The sequence below is a fragment of the Thalassophryne amazonica genome, chromosome 4 (assembly GCF_902500255.1).
Source record: "Thalassophryne amazonica chromosome 4, fThaAma1.1, whole genome shotgun sequence".
NCBI lineage: Eukaryota > Metazoa > Chordata > Actinopteri > Batrachoidiformes > Batrachoididae > Thalassophryne > Thalassophryne amazonica.
The window spans coordinates 116,254,885-116,276,316 of NC_047106.1; the positions used below are offsets into that span (position 1 = coordinate 116,254,885).

At 41.8% G+C, this 21,432-nt stretch overlaps 1 long non-coding RNA gene across 1 annotated transcript; it reads right to left on the reverse strand.

The window, feature by feature from the left end:
- Positions 1-4,110: 4,110 nt before the first annotated feature.
- Positions 4,111-20,331, reverse strand: LOC117509265. The gene is made up of 3 exons (XR_004560342.1): positions 20,183-20,331; positions 4,910-4,919; positions 4,111-4,122 (listed from the first exon to the last, which is right to left on the reverse strand). It is a non-coding gene; the product is annotated as an uncharacterized LOC117509265 (long non-coding RNA).
- Positions 20,332-21,432: the final 1,101 nt, after the last annotated feature.

Below are 21,432 nucleotides of genomic sequence, written 5' to 3' on the forward strand. Positions count from 1 at the left end.
GAGTGCAGGGAAGGGCCAGGATAATTGGGAATATATGGATCCCGTTGGGCAGATGATGGTGGAGGATAATTCCCCTTTAGTGAAGAAGGCTATGGAGGAAACCTCGGAATAGGAAAAGCCAGCACCTATGAGCAAACTAATCAAAGTATGTCGAGCTACTTCATTGTGTTCTTGGAAACCCAACGGCTGTTCTCTATGCTGGAGATGCAGCTGCCTGGCATGTGCTGTAAGGGTGGCTCAAGTTCTCTGGAGTGCAGGGAAGGGCCAGGATAATTGGGAATATATGGACTCTGTCAGAAGGTATACACCATTTTATTGGAGTGGCACAAAGAAGGATTTTCTTAAAATGAAGATGTGACTGGTAATTATGTGATAGGCAAACATTACACTTTAGTTGCTACTGCAAAAAGCTGGCAGCAACTTAAAACACATTAAAATATTATTGTTTATGTGAAATATGTATACGTGGACTATATAGCAGTTGTGGGAATAAAAAAAACTGCTTTTTCCCCACTTTGCTCGTCTGCTGGTCAGAGGTGCCCTCGTATTCTGTACAGCAGAGAGACAGTGGGAGGGCTCCCGGTCTGCTGGTCTTCTTATGTGCTGCTGGTTCCTGCTGCTGCAGGGAAGCAGTGATGCCTTGGCACGATGATGATGTCTGCTTCGCCATGGTTACTGGCTATATGGAAAACAAATCTGTTCATTACCACAAGAGCAACATGAAGTCTCCTCACTTGCTGATGGGGGGGGCACTTTACTTCATCGTCATTTTAGGACTGGGCAGTTTTGTTTTTCCAGCAATTTGAAGTCATGATTCGCCACAGAGTACTTTATCTTTTTTTTTTTTTTTTTTTGCTATAACTCAGCAGTTCAATAATTCACAACCAAAAGCCTACCCATTAGAGATGGGCGATACCTGGGATTTTGATATTGATCCGATACCAAGTAAATACAGTCCCAGTATCGCCGATACCGATACTTTTTCATATTTAAGCTTCATAGATCCAAAGGATCCGAAAGACCTAGGATAGAATTTTGCCAAACATTGTATGTGACAACAAAATACTTTATTATCACAATCAACATTTTTGTTTAAAAAAATATCACTCAACACAACTTAGGGGCCAGGCTGAGCCTACCTGCATGGCTGTTGGCTGGCGCCGCTGAGCCATGTGACAGCACAACAACAAAAGACCAGAGGGGGGAGGGTGCGCTGCTCTGTGTTGTGTGGCACAGCGCAGCGCTGCTCTTACAGAGAGTAGACTTTGATGAATCTGCGTGAGCAGCAGTCAGTACGTGCGGGAGAGAAAAAAAGCTTTAGAATCGATATTTATACACGAAGATTGTTCAATATCAATACCAGCGTTGGTATTGATATTATTGATATTAGGATCGATCCACCCACCTCTACTACTCATCAGCCTAGTCATCAGTAACATAATGTCACTGGGTAGGCTTTTGGTTGGCCAACGTTCCAACATTACAGTTAGGGCCCTTCACACAGTGTGAAAACGTACAAACCAGGGTGACTCATGGCGGTAGAGCTCGTATGAGCGCACCACGAAACATTGCGCTGACGGGCAGGCATGCACGATGCCAGTGCAACAGTTTGTGCATGCGGGAACACTGTGCCAGCAGCTGCGCGATGTATAACCACATCATACAGCTGCTGTGAGGAAAAAAAAAAAATACATGCTGCGACAGTTCGTACATCTGGGAATACAGTGCTAGCTGTGAAGAAAAAATAAATAAAAAAATAAAAAAATACATGCTGCAACAGTTCCGTGCACGCAGGAACACAGCAGCTTTTCACAGCAGCTGCACAATGTGGCTGAAAATAAAAATTAAATAAAAATTACATGCCTTCCAAAAGCTCTGATTTCCAGTCAGAAACTTTACCACTGAGCTACCATCGCTGTCATATGAAAGCTGTGGGAAACTGCCTGATATCAGAAAGGACATGGACGTATTTAAAAAAAAATAAAACCACACACCATAAAAAACACCGCATTGATCAAGCGGGCAATACAAATATGATCCGTCTGTTCCTCTGTAGATGACCCATGGTCACAGACATACAGTCATAAAATGACATGAATGAGACGCAGTGTGGAATTTGGCCGACACCTGCCGCAAGAGGGTTCGATGGGCATGCACAGCAAACACTCTGTCTTTCAGCCACTGGTGAGCACAAATAGATGTAGCAACAGGTGTATGAGGCAGCTACAATTTTACACGTTTTGCACGATTTCTGCTTCATGTGCTTTTTATGTGCAAATCGACCAAATTTGCACTTGAAGGGGCCCTTAACAACACACCATATAGGACGCCATGACAACTAGGCATTGTGCTGTCATGAGCTGGATTTCTAGGACAGATTTTTGCAGAAATTCTGTGACATTTTCTGAATGTTGACCAAAAAAAAAAAAAAAATTGACATTGTTTCCTTTGAGTGACTGAATGTGTGGGGTGGGTTTTCCTCTAGTGATGTCCAATCCACACACACTCTTGCTATAACCGTAATTCTAATAGTCACAGCAATGAATGGATACGTCCTGCTAAATATTTCTATTTTGTTCAGATATTGCTGGAACGTCATCTCATGTCCTTCTCTGTCCTTCTCTGTCCACACATACTGTGTCATGTATTTTAGAAAATCATGTAACTCTTTCTGTGTGTCCTCAAATGCTACCTAGTGACTGTAAAAACTGTTTATTTCAAAATCTGGGAGGTTTTTTTTTTTTTTGGCCAAAATACACATTTCCATTAAGCATATTTTCAATTCACTACTTCAAATTGTGCATTTTGGAGGATAATGTAAAGCCACATATTGACTCAAAGTGCTCAGTACAACTTCTTTCCCTTCATCTGTGCATCTCTGCATTAGTTCCTTTTCAAATGTGAGTTTTATCAAATTAGCCTCATCGGGTGTTGTGTGGTTCTTTACTGGTCTGAGGAAATCTGCTTCAAATTCAAGAACAAGTTCTGACACACTGCTGTTGACAACTGAAAAATCAGCATTTTGGGATTGTATTAGCATCATCGCCTCGAGACATCCACCTGCTTCGTTAGCCCGTGTTTTTTTAAGGAATTTTTTTTTTTTTTTTTTATGACTATTGTCGGTAATGGGCTGTAATGTGTCCTCCTGCCTAATTCATCATTACAGATAAATTAAGGTAGCACAATCTTCATTTGCTCGCTAACTGACTACAAATTAAACAGAGAAGCTGAGTTGCTGTAACACCAACAACCTTGGATGTTTCTCATGGAAATCCTTTAAGTAAAAGATTTCTCACATTGTACTCACATTATGCTCTCAAATCTGCAAAAAGACAAAAAGCACTTGAGGCTAGAGGTGGGCGGATTGATCCTAATATCGATACCAATGCTGGTATTGATATTAAATGATCCTTGTGTAAAAAGATCGATATTCAAGCTCTTTTTCTCTCCCGCACGCAGTGACTGCTGCACATGCAGATTCATCAAAGTCTACTCTCTGTCTGTAAGAGCAGGGCTAGGCTGTGCCACACAACACGGAGCAGCGCACCCTTGTATTGTGGTTTGTCAGCCCTCTACCTCAGAAGATTTTGTTTTATTTTGTGTTGAGTGATATTTGTTTAAACAAAAATGTTGACTGAGATAATAAAGTATTTTGTTGTCACGTACAATGTTTGGCGAAATTCCATCCTAGGTCTTTTGGATCCTTTGGATCTATGAAGCTTAAATATGAAAAAGTATCGGTATCGATATCGGCGATACTGGGCCTGTGTTTACTTGGTATCGGATCAATACCAAAATTCCCGGTATCGCCCACCTCTACTTGAGGCACAAGCTAGGGCTGCAGCTATCGATTATTTTAGTAATTGAGTATTCTATCGATTATTCTGGCAATTAATCGAGTAATCGGATAAAAAGTACTTTTGTGTTTTAAAACATTAACAGTCCAGGGCTCTCCCTAAGCAGTGGCACAATGTCACTGCGTCATCACGGAGATTGTCAAATTTAGTGTACCCCTTTCTGTTTTCCTGGGTAATCATTTATTTTTTTCACATCTTTACAATTTTTGGATCTTTCCTGGTGTCAGGAGCTCAGCCAAAGTTGGGCCAAGGTTTTGACATTTTGCTGAAATGGTGATGGGATGTGGTTTTCTGTTTTTTGTTTTCCCCAACTTGTAAAATTGAACCATTTTTATTCATTTATTTATTTTTAAGGTTGGTGGACTGGGTCCCGGCGTGAATTTCTTTTTAACACTCTCTCTGCAATTCAGCCAGTGCATTTCATTTTCAGCTGGAGGTGGAACATGCAGCCTCGCAGTCAGTGTTTTTTATTATTATTATTATTATTTTGAGTTACCATGTTTGTGAAGCTTTGTGTGTGAAAATTAAAAAGCAAAACACTCATTGCGAGTCTAAGCAAAACACAGAAGAAAGAGTGGACTTCTTTCGGTATGGTCACACCGGGCAGAGAGAGGCAGCCACCGGCCGCCACGCGTAGAGCGGCCAGCGGACGAAACGGTGTTTAAAAAAAAAACAAACACACTGCTTCACTTTAAATGCACAGTAAGCTATTTCAGATGATCAGCATGGGCTGTCTTTTTCCTAAAGGGCTTCATTTCACTCTGTTTGTGGCTTTGGAAAACTGTAGCTTTTGTGCTAATTTGATTAGCACTTGCTGTAGTCTTCTTCTGTTTGTTTTTCTGGGGGCATTACAGCGCCACACACAGGCCTGGCATATGTATTACAACGTTAAACGACGCTTCGAGGCACAGAATTTGCCTCGAACATTTTTTGTAATCAAATTATTCGAATTACTTGTCGTCTACTACTAATCGCTTCTAATCGTTTCAGCCCTACAAGTATCTACAAATTTTCTGAACACCACTTATTACAGTTAAGGGTCACGAGGGGACTGAAACGTATCTCAGCAGTTATTGGTTTAGAGGCGGGGTACACTCAGGATAGACTGACACATATAGACAGACAAACTCATTCATTTATGGTCAATTTAGAGTCAATAATTCACTTAACCTCCATGTCTATGGAAGTGGGAGGAAGCTGCGGCAAACCCATGCAAACACTGGGAGAACAGTCCACACAGAAAGGACCAGGTGAGAAGTGACACCAAGACCTTCTAGCTGTGAGGCACCATTACTAACCACTAATCCACCATGCTCAGCTGTTGGCAGTCTTCATGTTCTCATTGACTGGGCGGGAGTGGTCCATGTCATATGGTAAGGTTCTGTACTTGGTTCTTGGCCCAACACACTAGCCATAGTAGTGATCAGATATTCAGCTGTGACCTGGGTCTCTATACGTGGATGGTGTGGTGTTCCTGGCCGTCACCACAATTTGATTCTGGGTGTTCCCAAGGGGATCAACACTCTGGTGTCCTGGAGTAGGTGCATGGATCTTCATTAATTAGACAACAGATGGTTACTGCTTGTGTATGTGTTGCTGTTTGTTGAAAAAAAAGACTGGGCAGGAGGCGGGTGAATGTGTCCATCAGTCGATCTGTTCTTGTTATACTTGTAATTTCACAGTGATGTGATATGTGTAAGATCAGAAAACCTGACCAGATGCTTCAACAAGATATATAAGCACCATTTAGCAGTCCTTCCCATAAAAGTGACATGGATATCTTTGGAGGATTATTGGGTGCTGCAGGAATGACATTGTGCCAAATGAACAGTTACTTTGAATCACTTGCATTGTGGCAATGATCCAGCATGCAGGTGCCTCAATGTTAAGGACTCAGTAGCTGAAGATGTCCAAGGGGACGTCCCCATATTTCACCTGGTTATAGAAGATAAGTGGTTGTTTTTGAGAGTAGGACACCTTATCTGCTAGTGTGGCTGCCATCCAGGACCCAAAGCGGCTAACCTGCATGCTTGCAGACCTCACTGAAGCTGACCTGTTTTGTTTTAAAATCCTTCTTTGCTCCACTCCATCATAAAGCTGTGACTGGTGATGCAACAGGTAAACGTTGCATGATCCTCCATTTCTCCAGTCACGTCAACAGAAGCCGAAAAGTCTTTCACAGGTGTCATGGGTGTTTTGGTGAATTACCTCACTTGTGTCCTTCTTGCAGTGTTTCTGAGAACTGCCTACTCCACACAGATTTATCATAGAGTATCATAGAGTTTTTTGTTAGAATGGCCTAAGCAGTGGGTCACCCCTTTGAGTCTGGTCTGCTTGAGGTTTCTTCCTCAATATCATCCGAGGGAGTTTTTCTTTACCACTGTCACCTGTGTGCTTGCTCTAGCAGTTGGAAAGGTTCGACCTTACCTGTATGAAGCGCCTTGAGGAAGCGTTGTTGTATGTCCAAGTGAATGCACTTTCTGAATTTAATGTAGTCTTGATTTCAGGAAAATACTTTTCCAAATTAATATACTCCTAGACTAGATGGAAAACCCTTTTTTTATCTACTTGTCCATAAATGGTGCCTATGTGAACACCACCTCAGTTGTTCCACTTCAATTAAAATCAAAGTTCTCCACATAGTGCAGTAGATAAATGCATATATCATAGGAGTCTTAATTTTTGTGATGCAAGCGTCCAATTTGGCACAATTGTACTTTCTGCAAAAAAGCCTTTAGCCACTTCAATTTTCAAGATGGTGGCCATTTTTTAAAGATGGCACCGGGGAAATATGTATTTTCACCATATATTTGCATAATCTTGATTTATTTCAGTGTTGTACCTGTTAGCTATTGTACTGTGGACTGGGGGTGATTTGAAAATAACTTTCGGCAATATTTTCATGCTTTTGAGATGGATTGTATTTGATTTTAGTAAGTGTACATGTATGCTGCAGAACATGCGACAGTGTTTGGGATGTAAGAGTTTACTTGTAGAGGTAGTATTTTCGCTTCTAAAGTCAGCCATGTGCTTTGGATGAGCAGTAGTACTCACTGCTTACCTACCTCTTACCTATGGGTCCAAGGATAGCTTGTGCACTGCAATGGCCACACCTCAGTAAATGGCATTGGGTCGATGGCTAAACTAGGTTTGGGTAGCACACAGACAGATTATCTGTGCTGGAGTTTACTTTGCTCCCACATCAATGCATGAGTGTCAACTCCATTCTGAGTTACCTACACAGTAGTGACTGCCACCAGTGTGCCTTGGTTGTGCCTAAGTGTCAGCTGTTGATAAAATAGGTTAGCCACACAAAAAATATTACTAAAAATGAAGATGTGTCAGGAACCTGGACCCAAATAGGTAGGACACAAATGCAAGACTCACACAGAGGCTTAGTGTGAGAAAAAAGATTTACTGAAAAACTAGGCAAAGGTTGGTCCACAGGAAAGCAACCCAAAATCAGCAATGGTATCCAAATCATGACACTAAAGCAAGCTCAAAAACAGGCAAATGGCTCAGTAACACAATGAGGCAAAACAAGGTCAAGGACGGCGACAAAAAAAAAAAAGAAAAAAAAAAAAAAGCCTGGAACAAAGACATGAGGAACAAGAGCAAAGAATTCTGACAATCCGGATTCAGATCACCTCCAAAATTCAGTGGAATCTTCCATGCCCTAGTGTCTATCTGTGGTGCAAATTTGGTGAAAAGCAGTTTTGATGTAATCCTTAAAAGCCTATGTAAAGTGAAATCTTGATCCAGAATCTGAATTCGGATGCAGATCACTTCCAAAATTTAATGGAGTCTTCCATGGCCTAATATCTATCTGTGGTGAAAATTTGTTGAGAATCCATGAAGCAGTTTTGATGTAATCCTTCAAAGTCTATATAAAGTGAATCTTGATCCAGAATCTGAATCTCGATCCAGATCCGGATCACCTCCAAAATTCAGTTGAGTCATTCATGGAACTAATATCTATCTGTGGTGCAAATGTTGTCAAAATCCGTTCAGTCATTTTGACGTAATCCTGCTAAAAGACAGACAGACAGACAGACAGACAGACAAATAAACGCCGATGATTTCATTATGTCCTTGGCAGACATAAAGAGAGGAGGGAAAACAAAGTTTTTTTTTCAAATAAGGTGTGATTAGGGAAAATGAGACACAGGTATGGAAGAACAACCAGGAAGAGCAGCTGAAGTGTGTGGAACAACATTGCACAGCTGCTGTGGAAAAAAAATACATGCCACCCACGAGATTTGAAGCTGCAATTTACAACAGCTTTGGTTAACAGACAGAAACTTTACCCCTGCGCTACCATCACTGTCCTATAACCAGAGTGTAAAATGCCTAAAATCAACAAGGAGATAAACATATTAAAAAAAAGAGAAAAGTGCTGTAATTTCCACTGTTGTGGGGGAAAGAAAAAAAAAAAAACAGCTGGAACATGCTGCACCACACCATGCCTCTGCTGTGGAAGAAAAAACAAAACAAAATCACACACCATGAAAAAACACATTTTACTGAATCCCTCTAATCGAGTGGACAATGCAAGTATGAACCGTCTGTTCCTCTGTTGATGACCTATGGTCATAGACCATGGGTCATTCATGTCATGACATGAATGAAGCAGTTCGCTCTTATCATGTCCACATCTGCTGGCCCGGCTTGTCCAGCTGGCCCAACGCGGGTGTCTGGCCCAACACGAGTGTCCTATTGATGGCGTGCCACATGTCAGACACCACGTCATGTGGAACGGAGCTCACGTGGGTGACGTGACATTCAGATTGCCCGCTGTGTGTTTTGATCTGACGGTCCATTTCACCTGGGACAGCCTGTCAATGTGCGCGCCATGCGCTCACTCGCAACAGCGATATATGTTTTTATGTATGTCCATGTGAGGACAGCAAGCAGATACATGTGCGTCACAGTGGACAGTTGTTAGGTCATGTCCATATAAACATGGTACGTGTTTCCCAGCTGGGACATCCAGAACCAGAGATCTCAACAGCTGTCAGTTCAGTGTACACAGTAGATAGATAGATAGATAGATAGATAGATAGATAGATAGATAGATAGATAGATAGATAGATAGATAGATAGCTTTTATTATCATTGTCATTACAAGATTTACGCACTCACATTCCACATACAAATAGCAATTAATCCACAATTATTACTAGTTTACCGTAATAATGGCACACATCAGAATTAGGACAACACATATACATTTGACATTGTTTATGTACACTAAACTTGAAACAGTCCGTTTTCCAAATTGAGGCGATGTGAGTGTGTTGGTAGCCGCTGCAACTGAAGTCGCGCCGCCTGCCAGCTTGGGAAGAACGGGGGCCTGTCATGGGGGGGGGGGGGGGGCAGGAAGAGAGGTAAAAGGAGAAACTGGAGCATGCTTCAGTCCATGTGTAAGTCAGTTATTGTCTTTGTGGGTTGAGATAAGAATGGAGCCAAGGCCTGAATAAATTCCTCTGGAAGTAAACAGTGGGCAATTGACCTTGAGGCTAGATAGCCTGTAGTATTGCAGCTGAGCAGTGAAAAATACTTTTTAACAGTTCCACTTGAACAGCCAAATCCCAATTATGAATTAAGAATATTCACCGGCCTCCGAAACCTTCAGCTTCAACTGCAAGGCACGCATCAGCTCCAAGATGTCATCCAATTTGTGTCTGAGTTCAAGAGTCAATGCAGTCTGAGAATGCACTGCCTTGCCAACCTCGTTAATCATGATGGACAAGCGAGGGCCCGTGGTTCTTGATGCCGCAGTCTTGCCAATTTTCCGGTAGATCAGGGCAGTACATAAGCCAAAAAGTACCAGCCCTGTTGCCATGGGACCAAAAATGAATAAATCCTCAACATCCTCAATGGAGAAAGGCGCCAAGCATGCAACATGCCAAGACCCCCAGGAGTCGAGGACATAGCCCGCAGGATACATTCCATCTGGGCAGGTAGGATCCCCCGGTCCTGACCTTCTTGTAGAAAAAATGGTGTCAGTAGCGTTCAGAGACCAGCTGATAAATTCCATGGTTAATCCAATAGTAGTCCAATAGATCCAGAATCCAATATAGTTTTGAGGAATTCACAGTCTGGTGAAGTAGGGACTTGAAGGTCAAAGGCAGAGAGATAAGGGAGAGTGGAGGAGATGCGACCGCCCTCGTCAGAGTCCCAAGCTGTTTAAGACCTAAATAACGTGTCACTCTCTGTTATGTGATCATTATTTTTTAGTTATTTGTTATATAATTGTGTATGTAGGTAGTGTAGTACTTATTAATATACCTGTCCTGGCTGTGGTCTCTGGGTTTGTAATGTGACGTGTGCACTGACTTCATTCATTTGTAGCTGTCAGTGAGGCTCTGGTTGGCAGCTGGGAGGCAACTCGCTGTGCTGTGTGCGCTCTGATGTGGCTGGCCGCTCCATCTGTACATCTATATCAGCAGATCATGCAAGTGTGCCCCCCCAAGCATGCCACATGTGTTGTGGATGGGGGTGGGAGGGCCCAACACAAGTGCGATTCACAAGTGTCAAGCAAGCGGTGTTGGATGTTCGTGTGTGTCACCTGGAATTTGACCGACACCTGCCGTGAGAGAGCTCGAATGGGCTCTCACAGGGCACACTCTGTCTTTCAGCCGCTGATGTGTGCAAATAATTGTAGTGAGGTGTAGGTGTATGAGGCGTTGGAGGCGGCTGTGATTTTTCATGAATGGCATGCAATTCCTCCTTCGTGCGCTAGTTGGCTTGAATTGTGTTATGTGTGAAGGGGCCCTTAATACCGTGACCACCTATATTTGCTCGCCAATTGTTTTCTCTGGCAACAGGCTATATTTTTGATGGCGTTATTGAAAAATAGACGGCACTGTATTATTTCAGGTGACTAATGTTTTTTTTTTAAAGAAAAGGACTTCGCAGAAGAATTTATACCAAATTTGATGCACCTATAATCATCTGAATGATTCTCACACTTATCTGCAGTGCTAGCACCTATAGTGGCATCTTCACTTAGCTAGCTAGCCTAGCCCAAAGTGTCAGCTGTATAATAGTGACATTGTTATCATAAAGAAATCACCCAAAGTTTGAAGAACTCTTTCTTTTTTAAATGAGATCTCATCACAGACTGATATCACCTAACTTAACTTAATCTATAGTTGAATGAATTATTTTGTGTGTGTGCTTCTAATCTTATCTACACAATAAATTTGTCCTGATAAACAAACTTGCAGCATCTCATTAAAGTAAAAAGCCTGCTTCCTCTCATTGTCTTTTACCTCCTCAACAAAGTGATGTCTCTAATTGCAAATTCATTATCTTAATTATCACTGCAGAAAATGTGACAATCTTCTGTGAGTTTTAAACACCCCTCTTGGAAGTTGGCATTTCTGTCACGATTGCAGGCTTTGTAATTAAATGGGTTTTGTCTGCACATGGATCATTGCTTTCAGCTGATTAAGGAATGATAGGAAAGACTATATAAATCAAAGACAACCAACCCAACTAATTAGCTGTCCTAACCGCTACATCCACTAACAACCGCTGGAGGTGCTTTCTCTTGCATAATCAACTCCGCTACTAAATTGTGTCACCGCCGCTCGCAGTAGATCACATTTGATAGTAAGTCTGCAAACTATAAAAGGCACATTTTTATCCTTAAATTCACCTGATCTAGATGAAATATAGTTCCATAAAGCCAATCAGTCTCACTTTCCGGTGAAAACAATGTGCTATATTTAGGCTGTCATTCTCAAGGGCATGTAGAAGACTGAGTCTGGTGAAACACTTTGACTGAATTGTAATTTGTCTTTATATCAATTAATAAACCTCGACAGCAACATTACATCAGGATACAAACTATAAGTATGAAGGACATTTTGTTGCCCAACGATTTAATTAGTGAAGTCCATATTAACATTGTGCGCATGCAAAATTATTCCATTCACCCTGAGCCACACTCAGGACACAAAGATGGAGAGATAATTCTGCAACTGCAAAGAAAATTGTGGCGATAGTGTGTGGTCAGTAAAGACTGTTCCCCAAAAAAGATTCACCTTGAGAGCAGGGCTATTATGTTTCTCCTAGTATGCGGCTGATGCTAATCGCTGTGGGTTGTGTTTTATGCCTTAAGGCAGGAAAATGTGCTGATGAGAGGCTCACAGCAAGTGACCCTTATCACCTAATGGCATCTGGGCACACCCTGTGATTTACCAAAAAAAAAAAAAAATCCTCTCTAAATGTCACAGCAGGCAGAATGCACATACGACATAATTAGAGGAAAACAAGTGACCCACAGATGGACTGGTCACTCATCATTACTGGTGATCGTAAACTCAGGAGCCTTTTGGAAACACACTGTCTCTACGTTCAAATGTCATCCTCGGATCCTAGGCACAAAAATATCTTGGTTGATGCAACAATTTGAAATGTATCTTTACAGACCTCAGAGCAGAAAATCACCATGATGAAAAGTCAAAATACTCTTCAGTAAGCAAAACGTGTAATGAAATGCAGTGATGTAATATGTATGGGCATTCTTACGATGGTTATTATAAAACAAAATCCTTCAGCTTCTCCACTGTCACTAAAGTGGATCTACATGTTGATTTGGCACAGGTTTAACACTGGAGGCAACGCCACATTACATGGAGAATGAGTAGGGGTGGTTCTGAACAAGGAACCTTCCTCGGTAGAAACAAGCGCACTTAACCTTTAACTGAAATAATGAAAACAATATTTTTTGTAAAAAAAAAAAAAAAAAAAAAAAAAAGACCCAAAAGTGTTTTGTGTGGCTCCAAAGTAAATGAAAATTAAGTAAAAATGTTGATAAAATATTTTAACATTTTAGAGCTGTCCATTTGTGCATCTAAATAAAGTATGTATCCACCCACAAGTTGTCCATTTTTTGTTTTCAAAACAAAAATATAAACGCAACACTTTTGGTTTTGCTCCCATTTTGTATGAGATGAACTCAAAGATCTAAAACTTTTTCCACATACACAATATCACCATTTCCCTCAAATATTGTTCACAAACCAGTCTAAATCTGTGATAGTGAGCACTTCTCCTTCGCTGAGATAATCCATCCCACCTCACAGGTGTGCCATATCAAGATGCTGATTAGACACCATGATTAGTGCACAGGTGTGCCTTAGACTGCCCACAATAAAAGGCCACTCTGAAAGGTGCAGTTTTATCACACAGCACAATGCCACAGATGTCGCAAGATTTGAGGGAGCGTGCAGTTGGCATGCTGACAGCAGGAATGTCAACCAGAGCTGTTGCTCGTGTATTGAATGTTCATATCTCTACCATAAGCCGTCTCCAAAGGCGTTTCAGAGAATTTGGCAGTACATCCAACCAGCCTCACAACCGCAGACCACGTGTAACCACACTAGCCCAGGACCTCCACATCCAGCATGTTCACCTCCAAGATCATCTGAGACCAGCCACTCGGACAGCAGCTGAAACAATGGGTTTGCATAACCAAAGAACTTCTGCACAAACTGTCAGAAACCGTCTCAGGGAAGCTCATCTGCATGCTCGTCGTCCTCATCGGGGTCTCGACCTGACTCCAGTTCATCGTCGTAACCGACTTGAGTGGGCAAATGCTCACATTCGCTGGCGTTTGGCACGTTGGAGAGGTGTTATTTTCATGGATGAATCCCGGTTCACACTGTCCAGGGCAGATGGCAGACAGCGTGTGTGGCGTCATGTGGGTGAGTGGTTTTCTGATGTCAATGTTGTGGATTGAGTGGCCCATGGTGGCGGTGGGGTTATGGTATGGGCAGGCGTCTGTTATGGATGAAGAACACAGGTGCATTTTATTGATGGCATTTTGAATGCACAGAGATACCGTGACGAGATCCTGAGGCCCATTGTTGTGCCATACATCCAAGAACATCACCTCATGTTGCAGCAGGATAATGCACGGCCCCATGTTGCAAGGATCTGTACACAATTCTTGGAAGCTGGAAATGTCCCAGTTCTTGCATGGCTGGCATACTCACCGGACATGTCACCCATTGAGCATGTTTGGGATGCTCTGGACCGGCGTATACGACAGCCTGTACCAGTTCCTGCCAATATCCAGCAACTTCGCACAGCCATTGAAGAAGAGTGGACCAACATTCCACAGGCCACAATTGACAACCTGATCAACTCTATGCGAAGGAGATGTGTTGCATTGCATGAGGCAAATGGTCACACCAGATACTGACTGGTATCCCCCCCAATAAAACAAAACTGCACCTTTCACAGTGGCCTTTTATTGTGGGCAGTCTAAGGCACACCTGTGCACTAATCATGGTGTCTAATCAGCATCTTGATATGGCACACCTGTGAGGTGGGATGGATTATCTCAGCAAAGGAGAAGTGCTCACTATCACAGATTTAGACTGGTTTGTGAACAATATTTGAGGGAAATGGTGATATTGTGTATGTGGAAAAAGTTTTAGATCTTTGAGTTCATCTCATACAAAATGGGAGCAAAACCAAAAGTGTTGCGTTTATATTTTTGTTGAGTATATGGATTTGAATCATGTGTGATTGCATCAGCCAAGCTTGAACCTTCGTGTGCATGCGTGAGTTTTTTCACGCCTGTCGACTGCGTCATTTGCCTGTGAGCACGCCTTGTGGGAGGAGTGGTCCAGCCCCCTCGGCGGATTTTCATTGTCAGGAAATTGGCTGAGCGACTGCCGCTTTACTGCATCAAATTTTTTTCAGAAACTGTGAGAGACAGCCAGGTGGAAACCATTTGGAATATTCAGATGGCTTTCGGTGAAGATCTTATGGGGATCACACAGATTAAGGAGCATTACAACCGGATTAAAGACAGCCCACAGCGGCAGAGGGTGCGCTGCGCTCCGAGTGGCCATCGACAGGTTGAAATGAACAGATCATTTCCAAACAACGCTGTGTTGATCCGGGACGTCATCTGACTACTACAGAAATGGCAGAAGAGGTGGACATACCACTTTTTCAGCACATTCCACTGTTACAGGAGTTTTTGTCATGGAAAGAGGAGTGGAGGAATTCGCCACGGAGCCGCTAATGGCGTGGGACAAAAGCACCTCCGTGTTGGTCTCACAGGACATGCCCTGACATGCCCAGCTCTTGCACCATTTGGAAGATTCAGCCAGCTTTCGGTGGCTTTTCAGTCGTGTGACTACAAGAAATTGTGGACGAGCTGGACATGCCACAACATGTCCTGTGAGGCTTCATCATGGCGTTGCTTTTTGTTCTGCGCCATGCGGCTCTGTCCCGACGCGCGAATTCCTCCGCACATCTTCAATCATGAAGGAAAATCAACAAGACCTCAGAGGCAGATCTGGAGTGCAGATTGAGGGGACTGGGGCACAAATGATTGTTCTCATTATTTGGAATGCTTTAGATCCAGTGGTGGGCACTGCTAACCAAAAAGTTAGCTTTGATAACCGTTAATCAGATAACTGAAAAGTTATCTTTTATGATGCTAAACCGATAAACTGCTAAAACATTTATCTTTATTACAGATAACTGATAACTTTTAGTACTGATTCGGACGCGGCCACATCAGATTACACTGTCAGCTTCTGATAAACCAGTTTCACTTTCACTTTTCACTGCTGGGTAAATTCAAGAATCACAAACACATAAGAACACACGAAAAATGAATAAATAAAAAAATAAAACCCCAAACACTGTCATCATCTTTCAAAAGCAGTAAAACAGTAATAGAAGTTACAGTTTATCTTGGTATTAGATACACCGTCATTTACAAGCTAAAAGCTACCGGTTTTCTCACACATTTTGAACCCTGCGGCTTAAACAACCGAAATACGTCCATTAATGCATTGACTGACAGAGTAAAGGACACATGTAGTAAACATAAATTTGAAGAAATAATCAACATAAAGCATCCTCTTTTTTAAAATCCAAAACAGTGTCTAAATGGTGAAGAAAAGTCCTCCCCCCCGTACACAGCTGCGCTGTGAGAGCTCCTTTCTCCCACCGAGTCTTGGCGATTAAATTACACCATCAGTCACAAAGAAATAAAATGAAATAATGTTAAAATTACTCCGTTTTGTTTTCGTGTCGAGCAAACGATAACACTCACTATAACGTCCAAAGTGAAACTGAACTACACTACCCACAATGCTCAATCACATCTTGCGCTTAATGATGATGTCATTAGCAAGCGACAGGCAGCCAGTCTGCCACAAACACACAACAGACAAACTAAAATGTTTGATTTTAGGGTTTATAAACATTTTTGACTGTTAAACTTTGCTCACTTTACCAGCAAAAATCGGAAGATAATTGGTCTGATGATGGTTTTAAAACTTATCTGAAAACCTAATCTGCTAGCAAAAACATTAGCTTTGATAATTATCGGTTATCGGATTAGCTGAACTGTGCCCACAACTGTTTAGGTCAAAGTCACACAGTGTGACTCATCACATCAAGTTAACATCACCTGTCACAATAACACTTATCTTGAGGGAAATGTGAGGAACAGCAGACGACATCAACTTCAGAAATCACCACAGTAGATGGTGCTGGAGTCACCATTTACGCAGTATCAGAAGCACTTTCATTCACTGTTGGGGTAAAGTGTGATGGGACTTTGAGTGTTTCCTAGTGATGACTGGTCTTCAGGGATGTGTTCTGGGTCATACATTGTTTGTTGCTTGCATGTGCGCTCTGAAAACGTGGCTTAGGTGCGTTGTAGTCAGTGGTGGGCACAGCTAACCAAAAAGTTAGCTTCGATAACCGTTAATCCACTAACTGAAAAGTGAACTTTTATAAAGCTAAACCGATAAATCCCTATAAAATTTAGAGGAAGGTTATGTTATCTTTTTTTTAATTCATTTATTTTTATTTTGTTATGTAATTGTGTATGTAGTTATTGTAGGACTTATTTATATACCTGTCCAGGCGGCGGTCTCTGTGTTTTCAATGTGACACATTGTGTGCACTGGGCTGTCATTTGCAGCTGTCAGTGAGTCTCTGACTGGTGATCAGCTGGGAGGCGGCTCACCGTGCTGTGTGCGCTCAGACGTGGCTGGCCAGACCCATCTGTTCATATATATCAGCATTCCATGTAAGTGTGCTCCCCCTCCTCCCCGGCACACCACGTGTTGCGGGTGGGGGGGAACACATGCATGCCACACGCATTGTGGGGAGATCGGGGGGGGGGGCACACACTGGTGATACACACACATGGCACGTGTTGAGGGGGGAACCGATACTTTGGCAATTTACCTGGAATTTAGCCGTCACCTGCTACGAGAGGGATCGAATGGGCTCTCACAGGGCACACTCTGTCTTTCAGCCACTGGTGTGCCCGAATAGTTGTAGCGACAGGTGTACGAGGCGTTAAGGCAGCTCTGAGTTTTCATGAATGGTGTGCAATTCCTACTTTGTGCGCTTGTCAGCTTCAATCGTGTTATGTGTTTAGGTGCCCTAAGGAAATGACAAGTGGCAACATAGGGATTAAGAACATTGTTCAAGGGTACCTTGTGGTTTCCCTGCCTGATTGGAGAACTTAACCAAGCATCCTCTGGTCACAGGCCCCCTGTAACCCTCCATGCTACCACTTGTCCACATTATGGAACCACCCTGGGCCCTGGATGTCAACCACCCAATTGGTCAATATCCACCTCCCTAAAGTAACCATTGATCTGCCTCAGACAGGCAAAGCATGGGCATCCCCTTGGCCTTTTTCAGCTGCTGGGGTCATCAACCCTGAGGCACATGTGTGTTGGATCATGCACAGAGAAACACACCACATGCCCAGAAAATGTGTATGAACATCATCATTTAGGAAACAGAGTTCATATTCCAAACTCTAGATGTCTGCATCATGAAGTCAGATTCAACATGTCTGACAGTACAGACAAAGAAAACTTCCTGTGTGATGTGTTTGCAGTCACAGTTGTAACTGCAAATTAAAACAGAGCTGCAGAAAGTTTTATTTAAAAAGAAAAATATAAAAACCTTGTGCATCCACAGCAGTCACTAATTGCAAACTCTTAAGAGCTGTCTGGTGACATTAATTAAGAACCCATAATTAACACAAGTGGTTAATTTCAGACTGCACATGCTTTCAAGTAAGTGATGTGACACACAGAGTTGAACTGAATCTCAGTGTGCAGGCTGCAAACATGAAGTGAGATTAACTTAAAATGGCAGTTAAGAATGCTGCTGATATCATGGAAAATACTTTTGACAGAGTGACAGCACCATATTTTTATTGCAATTATACTGAATGCACTATAATTATCTTTATGCAGTAAGCAATTATGAGGTGACTGCGACCTGCATAATAATGAAATATTAGTCAGAACAGTGGTGCACAGCCAAAAAATAGTTGAATGTGGTTGCACGCTGTTGGTTGCACATTTTGCTGATATTTGAATTTTCGACAAATTAAAATTACAACAAGGGGCACTTAGAGACTGCAACATCTGCACCTCAAATGTTTGTCACCGAGTCTTGTTGACTTTTGAGCATTTTTGTCCAAAATTCAGCCATTTCTTTGATGAACCCTCAACCCTTCCACCATTTTTAATACATATTGCCGCCAAACTGTTTGAGCTAAATGTTGAAACTTGATGTCAAGTTTGACTTTGTTCTTCTAAGGCAGGAGTGGGCAATTGTGTGCCATGAAGGGCCGAAACACTGCAGGTTTTCCTTACTACCAGTCACCTCAGCAGGTAATTTCATTAATGATCAGGTGTTTATGCTTAGAGGTGAAGCTCATCAGCAACTCACCTGCTGAGGTGATTGGTTGCAAGGAAAACCTGCAGTGTCTTGGCCCTCGCTGCCCACCCCTGTAAGGTCAAAAATCATGTAACAAAGAGAAAGTTGATATAAGTTGATGTATGCTTTCATGTGTGTGTTAATTTCAAATTTTGACCTGGCGTCTTACTGGTCCTGAAGAAATGATTTATTGTCCCACTCCAACAAAGTGAGGTTGATCATCTGGATTTTAACAGCTACAGGAGTGCTACACTAGCGCAGCAGATAACAGAATATTTACAGAGGAATCCTGCAAATGGTGATAGAAGCACCAAATTCAGCACAAATACACCTTAGAAAAAACAACTGGCCATTTGAATTACACAGGGATCAAAATGAAAAGATGCTCTAATCATGTTGAAAACTACACCATATTATTTGTCTGATTATAAAGATTCCAAGAAGGTATAGTTTGGACTATCTGTGACTGAATGTTATGGAGTTATGGGGTAAAAACAGGAAGAATGGTGACAAAGGTCAATTTCAGTTTTTACAGGGGTCAAAAGTTAAAGTTGCTCTAATTTTGGTAAAAAATGATGCAAGTTATTGGTTGAGTTAATAGGGTTTTTAAAATGAATAGTTTGCACCATGAGCATGCTTAGTTATCATGTTACAGGTTAACATGTCACATGTCAAACAATGTCGACGACATTGCTTTACGTTGCAGACCAAGCATTCAACACAGTCAAAACTATTCCATTTATTAATCTTATTAGCTCAACCAATAATTTGCACCACATTTTACCAACATTGTAGCAACTTTAACTTTCGACCCCTGTACAAACTGAAATTGACCTTTGTCACCGTTTTTGCTGTTTTTACCCCATAACTCTGTAACGTTCAGTCACAGATAGTCCAAACTATACCTTTTTGGAATCTTTATACTCAGACAAATAATGTGGTGTAGTTTTCAATATGATTGAAGGATCTTTTAATTTTGACCCTTGTGTAATTCTTCAGTTGACCCCTACCTGGCTGTCTATTGAAAATTCAACTGGCCAATCAGTTTTTTCAAAAGAGTAATGTCTAAGGAGTATTTGTCCCGAATTTGTTGCTTCTGTCACCACTAGCAGCATTGTTTCAGGTATCTGCTGCACTACACTGCTCTCTGTGCCAGGAAAGATGCTTGCAAGAATGATTCTTAAAAGGATTTGGTCCCAGTTACTTGCCTTGCAGTGACCAGAACAGTCTGACTTCCAGTGGTGGGCACAGTTCCGCTAATCTGCTAACTGCTAATTATTAAAGCTGACTTATTTGTTAGCAGATTTGCTTTTCAGCTAACTTAAAAAAAACCATCAGCGAATCAATTAGCGTCAGATAAATTTAGTTCTGATAACTTTTAGACCGCTAACATTTTTCTACATCATTCGTAACGTGAAAAACATTTATAAACCATGTTGGCTTCTGTCTACTATGTATTTTGCAGCAGTGAAGTAGCTGAGAGGAGCTGAGCTCAACTCTACCGCAGCAGAAGGGGCCTGGCCGCCAAGCTGCTGCACACACACAAAAAACAAAAGACATTACCCTTGACAGCATACAACGGACCAGCCATGAGGCAGGCATCTTGAAAAGGAAATTAGTTTGACTAATGGTTTTGATTTATAAATCAAATTAATCCGGATAGAATAACTACATTAATGTCAACTTAAAATGTACAAAGTGAATATTAACACATATCTGTTCATTTTAAAATAATGCACTGTGTGATATAACCGCGTGATATAACCAGGGTCAAAATGCATAGAACAGTGCCATCTACTGGCGCCTGGTTATATCACACTGTTGTTGATCTGAATCACAACTTAACATACTTTACTGTTTTGCAAATGCCTTTTTTTTTTACAAATGAAAAAAGGACATATTTTACAAAAGCACATTTATTTGTAAATACGAACACACATTACATTCACTTGTGTTGATTTTTACATAGAATGAATTAGTCAACCAATCATTATGAGCGGAGGCTAAGTTTACCCATAATCCCTTTGGGCATCTGTGTGTTAATGTTCAAATCTTCAGAATGAGTGCATTATTTTAAAATTAACAGATATGTTTTGTATATTCACTTTGTACATTTTAAGAGGTGACATTAATGTAGTTATTCTATCCAGATTAATTTGATTTATAAATCAAAACCATAAGACCATAAACCTGCTTTCCTTTTCAAGACGTCTGCCTCACGGCTGGAACACTGTACGAGGTCTATTAGAAAAGTATCAGACCTTATTATTTTTTTCAAAAACCATATGGATTTGAATCACGTGTGATTGCGTCAGCCAAGCTTGAACCTTCATGCGCATGTGTGAGTTTTTTCACGCCTGTCGGTTGCGTCATTCGCCTGTGAGCAGGCTTTGAGTGAGGAGTGGTCCACCCCTCTCATCGTTTTTTTCATTGTTTAGGAATGGCTCAGAGACTGCCGCTTTGCTTGATCAAAATTTTTTCAGAAACTGTGAGGGACATCCAAGTGGACACCATTCGAGAAACTCAGATGGTTTTTGGTGAAAATTTTATGGGTTTCAAAGAGATTACGGAGTGTTACTGTCGCTTTAAGGACGGCCCAGAGCGACTGGTGGTGCGCCGCGCTCCGAAGCCGCCATCGACAGGCTGAGCGACCATTTCATTTCTAAACGGATGGCTGTATGGATCCGTGACCATTGTGTGCAATTTTTCTGGTTATCACAAGAGCTGGACATCAACCATTTTCCGGCAGATTTCACTTTTAACAAGAGATTTTGTCATGGAAAGCCGAGCGGAGGCTTCACGCATCATGATGGATTCGCTACTGGAACGA